Here is a 17,657-nt window from a genome sequence, read left to right on the forward strand (position 1 = left end):
TCCTTTCTATACACAGCATTCATTGGTTTATAAGAGTAAAACACATAGATCAAGGGAACAAAGTAGAGAGCCAAAAAAAAATAAATACAGAATCCATTAATATATGACAAAGGATTCAAGAACATACAGTGGGAAGAAGACAGTCTCCTAAATAAATAGTGTTAGAAAAACTGTATAGTCACGTACAACAAAATGAAACTGAATCACTATCATACACCATACACAAAGAAAGCAATTCAAAATGGATTAAAGACTTGAAAATGTAAGACCTGAAACCATAATACTCCTAGCAAAAAACATAGGGGGTAAGCTCCTTGATGTTGGTATTGGCAATGATTTTTTGGATTTAACACCAACAAAAGCAAAAATGAAAAACAAACAAAACAACTAAAACAAAAAAAGGGACTATAAAAACCTAAAAATTTTCTGTAAACCAAAGGAAAACACTAACAAAATTAAATGAACACCCATAAAATGGGAGAAAATACTTACAAATCATATACCTAATAAGGGGTTAACATCCAAAATCTATAAAGCACCCATACAACCTAATGACAAAAAACAAAAACAAAATACTTGGTCAAAAAAGGGAACTAGACAGACATTTTTTTTTTCAAAGAAGAAATACAAATGAACTGTGGGTATATGGAAAAATTATCAACATAACTAATCATCAGAGAAGTGCAAATTAAAACAACCTCATACCTGTTAGAATGGATATCATCAAAAATACAAGAAATGACCAGTTTTGGCAAGGCTTTGGAGAAAATGTTAACCTTTTTGCACTGTTGGTAAGAATATAAATTGCCACAGCCATTGTTGAAAACAGTATGGAGGGCCCTCAAAAAATTTTAAAAAATGAACTATAATTTGAGTCAGAAATAACTCCTGGGCATATATCTGAAGGAGAAAATATCACTGTTGCAGAAATATTTCTAAGTCATGGTCAATGCACCAATATTTACAATAGCCTAGTGACAAATGGAAACAATGTAAGTATACATCAATGAGTGAAGGTGATGGATAGATAGATAGATAGATAGATAGATAGATAGATAGAGATAGATAGAGATATATATCTCACATGTCCTTAGTCCCTTATATGTCTCTTATATATACACAATTATGAACTTATTTAGCCTTAAAGAAAGGAAATCTTGCCATTTGATACAGAATTCTGATACAGGGAATAGACTGGTGGTTGCCAGGGGAGGGGTGGAAAAAATGAATAGAGCTGGTTAGACAAAAGGTGCAAATTTCCAGTTAGAAGATGAATAAGTCCTGGTGGTGTAATATATAACATGGTGATTATAGTGACTTTCACATATACAACATAGTATTGTTAACTAAGTGAGTAAATCTCTAACGTTCTCATGACAAGAAACAAATTGTAATATGTGTAGTGATGCATGTTAATTAAACTTATTATGGTAATCATTTTGAAACAAACACATATTAAACCATTATGGTAATATAATTTCAGGTAATAACTGAAAAAATACAATTTATATGAGTAAAGTAAAATACTATTTATATGACTTCCCACTCCTAAGTACTTATACTGAAAGACCCGCCTTAAATCAAACTTTCAATTCTCTACAAATTCTGGCCTTTCCTTCACCCCATCTAAGACATTGATGAAACTTACAAAGGTGGTGATCAGCTTTATGGAGGGAAATAATAAAATCAGCTTTGTCTTCTCAACAGGTTATGTTGGTGATTTGGAGGAGCCAGATATCGAAATTATGAAATTATGAACAACACATTTTCACAACGAGTTTTAATTTTGTAAAGCTCTCACTGTGGCCACACAGTCTTTCTGTGGAGGCGGGGGTGTGTAGAATGCTAATACATTCAACAGCATCATCTTAAGAATTTCCGGGGAGGCTGCTACACACAGCTGTTGTTCTGGCTTCTATGGGGTAGGATGTCTTTTAAGAAATGGAGTATTATGATTCAACTTCCCAAAATGGTACTGCATGGGAAAAGAGCAATCTTATCCTGGGAGATAGATTAAATAAAAACCATAAAGAACTGGAAAAGAACCAAATAAATGCTTATCTCTGTGCCAGCTGGTGCTAGAGAATGTCCTTTTTCAGAACTTCCCATCTGTGGGATCAGACTTGAGGCAAAGCAGAGGCCATTTTGATTTCTTGAGTATCCCAGAGACACAGGACTCAGATTCACTATTCTGGGTTCATCTGCCACTGCCAGCATACTGAGTTATTACCTATCCCCAGGATATTGGGCATGTTTTAGCACATTCTAAGACCATAAATTTTTCTCTTGATTGAATAGCAAAGACAACACGAGCATTGATAGACTGCAGAAGTAGAAATAAGGGTGAGTGAGGTGAAGCTTAATGGGATAAGGATGAATTTTTGGCAAAGCATCTAGTTATCCTGGGACCTACCATGGTAAGCTGATTCAGCAAAGATCTGTTCCAGTAGTGTTTTTCCTTTCTTCTATTCTCCCCTGTGAAAGGAACTCCTAAGGAGGGGGTAATAAGACATTGCTAATGAACGAATCTGAATTAGTGCTCCATAGTTGGGGGGGGCGGGGGTGAATAACTTGTTAGCTCCCAAGCTTCATCATCCAGAGCAGAATAAATATAGATACTCCATCCCCCTTACCCTCACACAAAACACACCCACTCTGAAAATAACAGCTGACTTTACCAATATTTCTCTGCAGATGACTAATTTAAACTATCTCCTATGCACACACATTTCTATAAGCAGAATTCAAAGATGATTGGAGGATGCTGCATTTCTCAGTGGTTTCACACCCTGAATCCTCTATTTCTTCAACTAGCAACTGCTGCAATAACCAACTCATACTTGTTGTGAAGATCAAATAAGGCAACACATACAAATCCTATATCACATGGATATAAAATGGGTACTCTTTAAAAATATTAGTTCACCCTCATTTACCCACTCTCAAGTCTGTGGGCATAAAACTTTTCACAAAATGATTAAAACATTGTTTATGCCTTGCAGCTTTATCAAAAGTGTAGTTTTGATCAGAGTGCTGAATTTGTTTGGAACACGTACACCTACCCTGTAGCAAAAATATATGCATTGAGCATTTTCAAATTGAGTGACTCCAATGACATCTTCATCTATCCCAGGAGGAGCAGTGATGATTTCACTGTTGAAAGAGGTGGAGTTCACCCATAATTTCTTCCCTGAATCATGAGGGGAGAAAAATCCTCTCCAAAATATCAAGAACAAAATCTCACAGTGTCGACTCAAATCTCACCATTCATTTCCCTTAGTAAATTCCTCACTTCCTCACTTCACCACAGATTGGGCCTAGGCACCATCAAGGACTCTTGCCTCCCCCACTCAAAAACAAAACAAAACAAAACCTCCCTATTATTATGTTTAACAGATATCTTTAAGTAGAGGGAAGAGGGATTAGAAATAACACAGAAACAGAAGTAAGGCCATTTATTCTCATCTCTACCATTATTTTAACAGATTTTGATTATTTGTGGTTTAACAAAAGGAGCGGCATTTTCAAAATCATCTACCCACTGATGTTTGGTGCCAATCTCGAGCCTTACTGGGATTTGATGCAGGTGAACTAAAAAAATCTAGAATAAACACTTTTGGTGAAAAAGATGACAGTCCTTTTACCACAACTTTACCAATAAGAATGAGTTTTAGGAATGTAAAAAAGGCAGAAGTAAGGAAGAGACAGGAGTTACAAGTCTGTATTTGAGAGATGGTGGTGGGGAAGCGTACACAGTTTCAAATTCATTAATCTGTTGAGGGGATATTTTATAAAGGAGAAAGAGGCTGGTAAACTTTTTGCCCATAATGGGTAACACACACTACTGTTCTCTCCAGATTGTCTTTCTCCCTTATTTTAATTTCCTAACTAAGACTCCCTTCCACATTCCTCACCTCCTGCAGTCCTCTGAGAGAACCTAGCAAGTCAAGGATCTGATATATTTTTACATCTGCTCATAAGGGTGAAATGATGAGCATGATTAAGTCCCTTAGTTCCCCTTTCCTCCTCCCTGCTTCCAAATTTTACATACTATTCCTAATAATAATTAGGTCAGTTGAGAACAGAATCACTCAATTCCTATCCAAAGTCTTTTCTCATAGAAAATCCCCAGGAGAAGTGAAAGGTTTTCTCTTCCATGTGATTTCTGAACAATCACTGATTAGTCAGTCTTGACAGCTTTTAGAAAATCTTGGTGTAGCCTGAACATTCCTATTGATTAGCTGATACATGGGCTGAGAGTTGGCTGGGCTGATTGCTTTATCACTAAAGCATTCAAGAAGTTCAGATTAGTTAGGAATCCTTGTAAACTCCCATTTATCTAGAACTCAAATCCCAGAAAGTTCAGAGTCAGAATTATTTCCAAAAGAAAATAACAACAAAAAAGAAGTAACAGCAAGGCAGGTGCCCAGAGTGAATTCTAAACTGCTTATTTCTCCCTCCATTCCTTACAATAAACACTAGTGCTTATCATATCAGGGAATAATGTACTAGGTTCTGGGAATAGAAAGATCCAAAAAATATGGTCCCTGATCTGGGAGAGTCCACAATCAAATGAGACTGACAATAAATAGACAACTACAAGACCGCGAATTAAGTATATATTTTTGCCCAACTGAACTATTAAAAGTGTCTGGAATGAATCCTTGGATTGATAAACATTGACCTGGGAGCCCATTTTCCCTGGATTCAGTCTGACGTTCATAGGCATTTCCTGCATGAACCAGATTGTCACTTGCATTTTGTGAAAGTTATTCATTTTTCTAAATTTTGTTTTCTTCTTCTGTAATTTGAAATAGGGAGTACTTACCTTACATGCATTTTCTTCCTGGTTTGTCACTAGGGTAGTAGTATTTTCTCTACTCTACAAAAGAAGGAATCATAGTCCAGAAAAAATGGAGTGCTTTCCTAGGCATACCAGTTTGTTTGCAGCAGGATGGGTGATGAAAGTTCAGGTTTTTTTCTCACATGTTTTCATCCAACCCACCAAGGTCACTTCACTACATTTATTCCAAAGGAAATAGCCAACATTTTAGTAAGCTTTTCAAAGTTGAGTGTAATAAATGGCATTTCTTAGTTTATGACAGTTCTCTCCTTAAAAAAAAAAAAAATCCTTTCATCAATCACGATCTCTCCCACCACACCCACACACTCCCCTTAGTCCCTCCTGTTAATTGAAGTGGTGGTATATTTCGCCTGATCTTTACGATTTTTAAGCAGAACTTTCAGTTCTATATTTGGTCTATAAATCCAGACTGTGCACAAAGCCTGTTAGCCAGTGGTTTGGCAGACAATTGCTCCAACTCTGCATTGTTCTCTTTATTTCATGATGCTGGTAGGAAGTGGAATGGGCAATACCTGGAGTTTTTTGATTCCCTTGTTTCCTAATGTCTATTTCATATGTGTGCATCCCCTGACTGAAGTTAGCAGCTGACTGCCTTATTTGTAAAGTCAGAAAAAAACCTACTTTAATAATTTTATGACCTGCAATCCCTAACTTAAAAAAAAAATAAAAAGATCTTCTGTGGAAATGTGCTTTTATCAGAAGCAGGCAGTATCTTCATATCGGTAAAATGATGGCAATAATTTTAGGTTAGTGAAGTGAAATGAGGAACACCTGCCTTGCCTCTGATGATGCTGACATTTGGGAATAGTGATAAATGACTAAAGGTTATTAGGCATGTCCTGCAAAATGGTGCTGGTGAGTTGGAACTTGAAGTTTGTCATTTGCAAAAGGGAACTGACTTCACCAATTGGACCTAATTATGACAGCCATGATAAATAGCCTTTCTGGGTTGGCATGTTTATTTCTCAGGAACCTGAACAGGGAAATTGGTTTTATGCATTTGTGTGGGTGGGAAGAATTACAATTTTTATCATCACTTATAACAAATTTATCACCTGATAATCTGAAGTTACAATCAAATTGCAAAAGCAGATGACTTCTCAGTCTCCTAAGCATTTGGTGTCTGTTAAGCTAGAAGAATATTAATCAGAAAGTGAAAGGCGAGTTTCACTCCCTTTATATTCAGGATGATCCTTTGCTAGGTAAGTCTCTCTCCAGAGGTCAAATAATCATATTGTTTGCCTTATACTTGAGAACTTATATTTGCCAGTATGGTTCCACAGGATACCTAGGGAAGGAAGAGACAGAGACAAAGTTTCCTTTTTAATCAGTTTTTCTCTGGTTAAAAAAATACATGCTAATTCATTTTTCAGTTTCATTAACTGAGATGAAAAAATGAAATCCTTAGAGGTGTCTGCTAAATATGGCAACAAATTGTCTTGCATGCCAGTGTTTGCTAGGATGTATAGCTTAATATTAATGATGATAACAGACATTACTACTTATTAGATAGGTCAAGTAATCTACACTCATAATTTGGCTCAACAGCCCTGTGAGATAAGTCTAATATCCAATTTGTAGAAAGGAAAAGAGATGCTAGGAAAGGTTACTAGTTTTGGCAAATACATATTTCAGTATCATTTGATTTACTTGTATTACGTACATGTATTACTTTTGATTTTTTAAATACCTAAGATCTAGCCTGGAGGCCGATTTTAGTATACCCTTATGGACATAAGAGCAACTGAGATTGGATAAAATGTAATCATTTTGCAGTTTTGTAGGATTTAGTCTATAATTATCAAAGTTCCCACATTGTACAGACCAAGAAAAATGTGATTAATTTTAGTTGTTTAATCTGTGTATCCTGACATTTCTGGTATTTAATTCCCATGTCCAATGACATGCACCAAAATCAGCAGGAACTAAAAGAATATGATCTGGCACTGCCCCTGCCCATTAGGGCAGGAAAGATGTGGAAGAGTCTGAGATGACAGAAGAAATTTAGACTGAGATAAATTTAGGTCAAGATATGCTATCTCCAAGGTAAGGCATTTTTCAATTAGCATATAGGAAAACAGAACTATGTGACATTCAAAAAAAAAAGTGAAATTTGCAGGATATGGTAACGACTTGAAATGCAGATTCTAGAGGGGCAAATTGCATCATCAGTGTTTTAGTCATATCTTATTTACTATCAAGGAAGAGGAAGCAATGAAAACTAATTTAAGTGTGGAAGTCAAGTAAAGAAATTACCTTATCAGAACAAGGCGATGCAGTGAAAGTGAGTGAAGAGAAAAGCACTAAATCAGGCAAATACATGAGGATCCATTGGTCATGTTAAAATTAAATACAAAATGGAGACTGGTCTTAAGAATTCCCTGAACAGACAAAATAATTTAATCCACATAAACAAAATTAAATTTGTCTTATTGCATTGATGTAAATGAACCATAAGCTATTTTTTATAAATGCCTCTGACAATCATAACAAAAAATTTAACTCATCTTCCTAAAACTTAAGTCATGTTCTTAAAATCACTTTAAATCAATCTGGATTCCACCGATATGATAACCAATCATCATTGCTAAAAATAAAACAGCTTCCTCAGTTTCACTTTTTAAGTTGCCCTATAACTTCATGTCTGCGGTTCATACCACTTTTTGTTTTTGCAGGCTTCCAATTCATGAGCAGTTCTTATATGCATGATAAACTCATAAAACAGTCATTTTTAGTTTTGTAATTTCTGGAGTTTTGTCAACCAAAAATAAGAGGAAATCTTTTAAAAAGTTGAGAGCAAACATTACTGAAGTAGCCATATATTACACGTCTGCTCTCACCAGGAGTGGAGCTTGGGGTTGCTAATTTAGATATAGCAAACACAGAGCAAATGTGCCCTTCCCATTCAACCCACTGAGTCATCAGTAATGGGTCACAGCTCCTGTTCCGAGATGCTATCACATAAACCTTCTCAAACATGTTTCAAGTTGTTACTGCCAATCTGTCAGTGTTGCAATGAGATGAAAGCCATTTCCTATTACTTGCTTAAGTGTTTCCTATCTTCCTATAGTGCACCTTGGAAGTGGATTAGAGCCAATACTCTATATGGAGAGACAATGAACTCAGCCTTAGGCGAGCTGGGGAATGAAAAGGCAATACAAATGAGGTGATCAGGTTAAGACATAGAAGAAAATGTCATGTGAGTGTTAGGCTAGGTCCCAGTGTTGTTCTGAATCATAACTGCCACAGCAATCAGCATGACATGCAGTGGAACTGGCACATATTTTGGAATCAAGCACATGTAGATGGAAATTCAGATTCAACAACATAAAAGTCTTAGGATCTTAGCCAAGTTATTTAAATCTTTAAGTGCCAGTTAATTCTTGTGTAAAAAGAAGACATTCAGATACACATCACAAGATTGCCATGATGATGAAATTAGGCAAAATATGAGAAAGCATGGTGCCTGCACTTGGTAGGTTCTTGATAAATGTCTAACAAGAAAAAGGTACAAAATAAAATGACTTAAAATATCTAAGCAAAACCAACATCATGATGATTATAATTCTGCCTCTGGATTCTTAAGAGTATCCAGCAGGTAATTCAAAACAGCTGCACAGAACCTACGAGAGGTACACCATAGAATGATGTGATCCTGACCCTAGTTCAGCCCTAAATCTAGGCAACCAGGGAGTTTAAATCCCATTTCACCTTTAAAAGTGATACCTGTGATCTCTGGATTTAACTCTGGCTTCAAATGGAAACAGATTCTACCTGGCTTGTAGGTATTCCTGGAAAGAGAGTATTTCAGAATGTCAGGGATCTCCTACTAGCCATGGGGTCACACTAGTAGCATGCTTCACTAATGGAGCAGAGAAAGAAACACTGCAGGGCTCCACCGTGCCACCATAGGAAGAAACAAAAGTCAGATCAAATTTTACCCTTCTGCCTCAACTACGTGGCACCAAGAGTCTCATTGTTATACAATTACTTTTACACCTTGAACATAACATAAAATCATACATTCCTAGAAACAATTCTCAGTTCTCTCTGCACCACAGGGTCAAACTACTTGTTTCCCCTCATGATACCTGGAGAGTCTTATTTTCTGTGTGTCCAAGAGGGAAAATGGGCCTTCTAGCACACAGTTATAATAGTTGGAATTCTTTCAAGGCTCTTCAGAGGCTAATTGGAGAGTATACCAGGTTTGCGTCAAAGATTATCACATTAGTCAAAGCCTCAGCTATTTGCAATGCAGTTCGATGTTTTCTTCTTTATCTAGTGAGATCTGCCCTGCATGCCAAATAACCCTCGATTTTTTGGTATTGGAGAAGAGTCACAAAAATTCTAAAAGAGACAATTGGATCAATTCATTCACACCTGCCTTTGCACTGGGCAATATTTGTACATAGATTTTTTTCTCTTTGCCTCAGCTTTACCTTCTGGGATTTTGCTTGTATTAATAATAAAATTAGTACATTTGTTAATGAGAATCAAGGGATTATGAGACTCACGATGCTGGATTTGGGGCATTCTAAATCGGCAACACTAATCCACATAGTGAAAAACACATATGGAAGCAGGTGAGAGGTAACATTTTTCTCAAGAGGAGGAATGGGGGACAATAAAATAATCCTTCCATCATCTGAAAATAATATCTTATCCCTCAATTTGGGGTTACCAAGAAGACTCCTCATGTAGATGCCATTTTTTTTTTTTTTACAATTATTCTTGCCCTCATTCTGGCACTGCCCTACTGGGAACCAGAGAGCATTTGCTAAGGCTCTCTGCTCTCTGTTTTCCTTTGTGAAAGCTCCTTTCTGCCTTACTCCTTCCTCTTAACTGCTCAGTTCAATTGGCCCTTCAAGTGAGACAAATGACCTCAGAAAATGTTCTGAACTTTGTTGAGAGAGTTGCTGAATAATATAGGACAAGGAAAACCTGAAGCCATGTGAAGTGAGGACATAATGGCTAAACTTCATACAGTGGCTGCACTCCAGCCAGCCAGAGAAACAGCATCTTAGTAGAGACTTCTACACAGAACATATTTTAGTGACTTTCTCATACTGAAATGTGACAAGAATGCCTTCCAAATCCAGTCACCATGCCCCTAAGTCCCTCCTTCATAGTACCCAGATAACATAACATTTAGTCTTACCCAGGTCATTGGTTTTCACCCCAAGGAGCTCCTTTAACTAAATACAAATCAACTTCACTAAACACAGATTAAATGGACCATGAGATTTCTTCCCTCTGCACCATAGCCCAGTCATCCAGTCCCTTTTTCTTCCCAAGCCATATGAACTATTGGTATTCACCCCCACCGTGAAGAAATGAGTAACATAATAAAAAAAGCACTTTTTCCAACATGGAGTTGAGGCATAGGGGAGGGTGATTCTATTTTCTGGTTTTGGTGTTAGGGATGGGTCCTCATTTTGAACAGCTGTTGGGCAGTTCCACAACCAACCTCACAGGACAATGTTAAATTAGAAATAGACATTTCTCTTTTCTAAGCTGCCTTCATTTTAGCCCCAGAGACCAGACACAGGAATTTTTCATGGTTCATATAATATCCATAGCTCATCATTTGCTGATTAAGAAGATTTGAAATCCCTATTTATGTTATAGCAGAAGTAATTAGAGCTCGGGGTTTGAAAATATAAGTAGTGAATGAGTACACAGAGCCAACGTGTACAGAAATCAGGAGGAAATTTCACTGGATTTCTCTTCATTGTCTCTTTTATCCTCAGAAATTCCTCAAGATACTGTTTGCTACTTCTGTTTTTCCTTGCAATAATGCAGAGTTTACTGTAGTGATGCTTTTCTGACTTTGGTTGAATCTCCTTATTTCACATGCTGTTATTTAGCATCCCTTCCCAGCTATTTTAAAGGCTTTGGATAGCCCTGACAGAGACATTAATGCAGACCTAGATGATAGGCCAACTATTGGGAGACAGGTTAAAGTTTACGCACTCATAGATAACCACAGGCCATGAGGATCTCTCATCTCTGTATGTAAGTGTATGTCCTATATCCTCAACTAGAGGAAGCAGAGTACATTAGGTCTGTATAATATAGTGCTCAAGAACATGGACGTTGTAGTTAGACAGACATGGATTTGTCTTCTGGGTCTTGAAATTTCTATCATATAACAGTGAGAAATTTACCTAAACTTTCCTATGAAAATGGAAAAAAAGAATAGTGTCAGTCTCATATAGTTGTTTGGCGTATTAAATGAGATGACACATGTAAGGAATCCAGAACTTTCTTATATATAGTAGGTTCTCAATAAATGGTAGTTGTACTAAGTTATTTGAGGCTAAGGAAACTGATTTAACATAGCAGATTTTTCCCAAGCTCAATTCCATATGTTCTGTAACAGAGAATAGTCTTGATAGATTCCAGAAGTTTGAACCGGAAGGGTCCTTAGAGATTGTGCTTTCTGAGCATGCCATTTTCTTACAAAGAACGTGAGATGGAGCAATAAGACACAAACTAGCCTCGGATCATTTTGGAAAATGTAGAATATCTGGAGTTAAAAACTCAAGAATTAATATTTACTACCATTTCTTCTATTACAGTTTGTCACTGTGATATAATATCAAAAACATTTTTTGTACATTAGATTTTCCAACACAGTCTGCTGGGAAAGGGGAGTCATTGAAAACTCTGGGCTATAGAGATTCAGAAGCATAGGGGTGATGCAAAAGAAAGGAAAACAGGGCCTCCCTGGTGGCGCAAGGGGTTAAGACACAACCTATGAAGCTATCTCCAGCCACTGCAGCACGAGATCAATCCCTGCCCAGGGAGCCACCCACATGGTGCAGCAGACCTCTCCTGACTCGCCCGCTACTCCCCTCAGCAGTGTGTTTCAGTCGATGTGCCTGTTCTGCTCCCTACTCTGTCTCTGGTGAATCCTCTCAGCCCCCGCACCTCTGGCCTGTACTCCAGTTCTTGCATGCATAAATAAATAAATCTTTTTAAAAAAGAAAGGAAAACAGCCAAATATTCTGCAAGTTAGAAGCTTGTACTGTAACTGAATGCAAAGGTATCCATATATGTGTACACTGTACACATACAATAATGGAAACATGCACACTCAATGCAAAAACAATGACAAGGAAAAAGAACAAATTGTTTAAGTTTCTAATGCAACCAATATATCAGAGGTAGAAAAAATAGAGTTTAGAAGGCTTAACAAAGAATGATCACCTGGAAAGAAATGAAAACTATACACTTGCGTTATCTTTGCTAAAGTATCTACTCAAGCATTGAAGAACAAACGGAGGATAGTATACCGCCCTTTTAATTCTACCTATCTATTTTAGTAGTCCCTAAATCTTGGTTTCTATGTTACTAACTTTCCGTATCTGTTCTGCTTTCATGCAACTTTCTCAGTTGTCACCCCACATATTTACTGCTGAAGTTATTATCACAGAAGATTTTGATAGAAACCATTTAGTTAAAGTGCACGGGTAGTTGCCAAAAATACAATGCAAACTACCCTGGCTAACTTCACACATCTTGTGATGATCCCCCTCCCCTGACTTTCCCAGTGAGGTGTCAGACTGACCCTTGCCTCAGCAGGCTTAATGGAGAATAGACAGCAGATTTCAGTAATGGATCAGTTCCTCTCCTCAGCATGCCCGATCTATAATGAAAATGAATTACTGTGTTTTAGTTCACTCAGAATAACCAAGTATGGATTAGTCTTTGATTCTGACTTTGCAGATGCACAAATCCTGTTGTCTGAGGCCTTAGCAGGACACTGTAATGCTTCAGATCTGGATGTGCAAAAGGAAGGTGTGCATAGATTAGCCAAATGTCCATTTATTCACTGACACGGCAGGATTCAAATAATAGATCTTCAAAAACAATATGCCCTAGTCAGTCTCCTTCTCGAGGTACACATTTCACAGTTGCTGGAGAAGTATTCTTAGCAATGCAGAGGTGAAAAACAGGCCAAGTTTCTCTGCAGGTTCTCTGAATTCCTCTTGTTAATGCCCAGAGACTATGCCACAGCACTCAAGGTGTTTCTGCTGTGGCATCTCACTTAGACACCAGACTGTGCCTGGAGCCCATCACTCTTCCTCCCTCATGCCACAGCCCAATATCCTTTACTATTTAATTAATTCAACAAAAATGTATTGAGTGGCTGCTGTGGGGAAGTTTAATTGCTACCCATTATTTGCCCCTCTAGGGAGGAAGCATGTTTTAGAATCCTAGGGAAGATTTGCAACTAGAGTAGCAGGCAGAAATCAGATTGCAAAGTTTTAAAATAATCTGAAAGGGCCTAAACTTTATCACTTAGGCAATGGGTAATTTTTGGAAGTTTTAATATAGGAAAATAACGGTTAGGTTTAGGAAAACTACACTGAAGACAGTGTACAGGACAACTAAGTATGTTGAGTGACACTAAGTATGATCATTGCAAGTACCAAATGTTGTATAGTCAAGTAACAAAACTCAGATTCCAGGACAAGTACAGTCAATGTTCAAACTTAAGCCAAATCAAAGGTGAAGAAAATGGACTGGAAATGTAGAAATTATGATAGTAGAAAGTAAAAAACATAACTCACTGGCCAAAAATGAGCTTCACTGGCCATACTTTCTAGAGACAGCAGTTCAAGCCAAAATTTCAGTCACCTGGGTGTGGCTAGATTAGGTACCCTAAATGAGGTCATCAAGGTTTCCATCTTTTTTTCCCTTTTATTGAGGCAATATTGTTTTACAACGCTCTGCATGATTCAGAGCTACAGGTTCATACCTCTTCAGATGTTCACCTGTTCACATGGCACACACCACCAAGACAACCATAATCCTCCACCATAAGCTATTGTGACACCTCCCCACACTACTTGCCACCCTCTCCCTCCACCTCTGGTAGCCTGAATTCATATTTCTAGTTATGTTTCAGGCTTATTTTTCTCCAATCTTTTGTTTTGTCTATTTTTTAAGATTTATTTATTTATTTATTTATACAAGCACTGGGTACAGTCAGAAGCATGGAAGGGTGAGAGAGTTCACCAGAGCCAGAGCAGGGAACAGAACTGACCAAATACACTGCTGAGGGGAGCAGCGGGCATGGCAGGAGAGGACTGTGTGCCATATGGGACCCTCACCAGGTGGCCGGGGATCAAACTGGAGCTGCAGAGGCTGCGGGCAGCTTCGCAGCCCAGCGTTCAACTGCTATGCCACCAGGGGAGGCCCTGTTTTGTCTCTTTAAATTCCACAAATGAGTGAAATCATTCAGAATTTCTCCTTCTGACTTACTTCACCTAGCATTGACCCCTCCCCAGTTGCATCCTTGTCACAAATAGCAAAAAGCATATTATTTTAGAGCAGAGTAGTATTCCATTGTGTTTATGTACTATGTATTCTTAATCCAATCTTCTTTCATATAGCACTTATGTTGTTTCCATAACTTGGCTATTATAAATAGTTCAAGTCTTCCTTCTTATTCATTAGGTCAAGAAATAAGGAAGTATAAAGTTAAAAACTCTAAAAGCTTGAAAGATATAAACAGACGTGAAGATATTGGGAACACCGTTACTCACATAAGCAACACATTCATTCTTAAGGTCTTCATTGACAAAGGGATATTTGGTGGTATTGCCCAGTGGGCAATGCCTAGAAAAATGACTTCCAATTGTAGAACTGTCACATTTCAATTCTTTTCCAATTATTCTTTCTACAAAAGTAACAGAGAGTAACAGTCCTGATTAAGACTTATCATAAATAGACCTCTATATCTACCTACTATAACAAATGAGGAACAGATGGAACTACTCAAGTTTCATCATCATATCTTATGATTTATTAGAAGAGTTTTGCTCATAGATTCTTTCATTTATCCTGTTTTAAATATTTCTGTGTAAACAGTGTCATAGCCAGTCATGAATGTGATGATTTCGGGTAATTATTAGTTTACCTGGGCTGCTATAACAAAGTATCACAACCTGGGTGGCTTAGAAAACAGAATTTTAATTGTCTCAGAATTCTCATGGCTAGAAGTTCAAGATCATTATAGTGGCCAAAATGATTTTACTTGAGAGTTGTGAGGGAGAATTTGTTCCATACCTTCTTCCTACATTCTGTGGTTTACTGGAAATATTTGGTGTTTCGTGTCTGTAGATGCATCACTGCAATCTGTCTTCATGGCCACACAGCATCCTTCCTATAGTTGTGTCTAACTCTATGTCCAAATTTTCCTTTTTATATGGGCAGCATCTCATCAGAATAGGATAAACCCTGATTAACTCATTTTAATTTGATCATAGGCCAAGACCCTCTTTCCAAACAGGTCATATCCACAGGTTCTGAGGGTTAGAACTGCAACATCTTTTGGGGAATATAATTCAACTCATAACAGTAACTGTCCATATAGTCTAGCTAATTTAGCTCTTCTGAGGTGCCAGTTACTACATTACATGTTCAGCATAATATTCTCTCATTTAATCCCATAATAATCCACCGAGTTTCAAATTATCACAAAGGTTAAGAGGATAAAGGGTAGATCAGATTGCACGCTGATCCAGTGGGTCAGAGGAGAGAACAGTAACTACACACAGGAAAAAGACAAAGTTTTGTTTATTCTGTAGTCAAGTATATAGTAATTTTCAGAATGTACATAAATCTGAAGAACATCCACAATTTGAAAATCAATCCATATAGGAGAGACAAGGGCAACCCAAGTGTCATAAGTAGGAAATTCAAGCACATTTTCATTCCAAGATCCCGGTATGTCCACATGCTTGTAACTTGAGGAAGTATAAGTAGAAATGAGTCAGAAGTGAAATCCTGGAACAAATATCAGAGATTAGGGAAAAACTGCAGTTTGGAGATCAGCAGGCTCAGCAGTTGAAACGACCTGGGTCCAGCCAATTAAATGTGATGTGATCCAGAAAGAGAATGTCTTAGATATTCATTTCATTTCATATTAACTCCATACAAGTTGATTGATTGATCAACAGACAGCAGATATACACACACACACACACACACACGCATATATATATATATATATATATATATATATATATATATATGCGGGTAGAATTCCACAGTGCTACAGGGACAGAGGCTCTCAAACCATACCTTTAGGTTTTCATTCAAATGACAACACACATCTTTGTTGTGTAAACTTTGGTTAGTTACTTAACATTCTTGTGCCTTGTTCTCCTTATCTGTTAAATGGAGATAATTATAGTACTTTTCTCATGGAGCTTTAATGAGCTTTAATATATGTAAAATATTTATAAAACACACAGTGTATAGCAAGCATTCAAAAAATGCCAACTATAATTAGACATAAATATGCAAAATACAGAGACTAAAGTAAACACACATATAATCGAGGCTTGATACTCCAAATTATGTGTCCAGATACTTGCACACAGGTCCAATTTCTGAATACTCACATTATGTAATTTCTCTTTTAAAATGAGACAAAGTAAAATTTCAGGAAATATGATTCCAAAACAACAGAGGAGCAATTATCACAAGACTATAAAAATGATTTTTGCCACTAAAATAACCTCTGTATTATTTTGTAGTATTAACTGAGAATTAACCTGAATGTATACGTCTGAACTAAAGGTAATAAAGAAAATCAGCTCATATGTCACCTGGAAGTCCTATACAATACAGGAAATGTGGATGTTATCCCATATGACCCATCCAACTGGAAACTTAACGCACTTGAAACTATGGTGCAAAACACACTTCAGCATTCTTTGTTTCTCCCATGATTTGGGTAAACAAGGGATAACCACCTAAAATAAACAAACATCTTTTGGAGCAACCATAGGATGTTTTCTTTTTATTTTCTCATCGTTAATATATTTTTTAACTATAGCCAGAGATTTTAACTCCCAGAAAACACTTGGTTACTCACTACAAGTAAAATGTTATATTCAAGCATGAAAATAAAACAGCAGAGTAATAGATACAGAGAACAGAGAAGAGAAATGCAGCCTAAGAATTATGGATGTTACTGAAGAAGATATCAGAAGCAATAATCAAAGATAAGATTAAGGAAAACTTTACTAAGTTAAAAAAAAAAAAGACAAAGAAAACACGCCTATACTTTAGATATGTCCTGACCATGCCCCAAAATTATATTTTTAGGATGAAGAAAAATGCCTATAAGCAGCCATGGAGAAAAATTTATCTATAAGTCTTCAAAATATAAGCTAGGTTAATCTCAGACACATACTATGAATAAAGCAAATGTTCCAAAAGGCTGTGAATAAAGCAATGTTAATTGAATTTTAGGGAAAATATTATAAATTCGGTCAAGTGGAGCATCCGTACCTGATGAGATGTTAAGTTGTATACTCAGAATTATAATTATAAAGCTGTGAAGGAAAGGCAAATCAATGAAATTTCAGGGAAAAAATGAATTCTATACTACAACTAATTGTCTTTCATGTAAAAGAAACAGTCTCAGGTAGTGAAAGGGTCATAGGATAGTACAAAGGCTCAACTGTATTATAATTTATAATTAATTCAAATACTATATGGCTATTACCAAACTATTTAGAGAATATTTAGGATTCAGAAACGGGAGTGCTGGCATGCTGTCTCCCCTACCACAGTCAAAGATGCAGGAGCATTACATTAACATTAACAATGAAGTTAAGTGCAGTGGAAAGGACAAAAAACTGGTTGGGAAGAAACATCTGTTAGAATCCCAACTACATCACTATTATTTGGTTGCAAGTGTCAGTAATCTGGCTCAAACTATATTCATATTCATATCCACATTTATATGTATACTATATCAGTTAAA

The sequence above is a fragment of the Talpa europaea genome (genome assembly GCF_964194135.1).
Source record: "Talpa europaea genome assembly, chromosome: X".
NCBI classification, from domain to species: domain Eukaryota; kingdom Metazoa; phylum Chordata; class Mammalia; order Eulipotyphla; family Talpidae; genus Talpa; species Talpa europaea.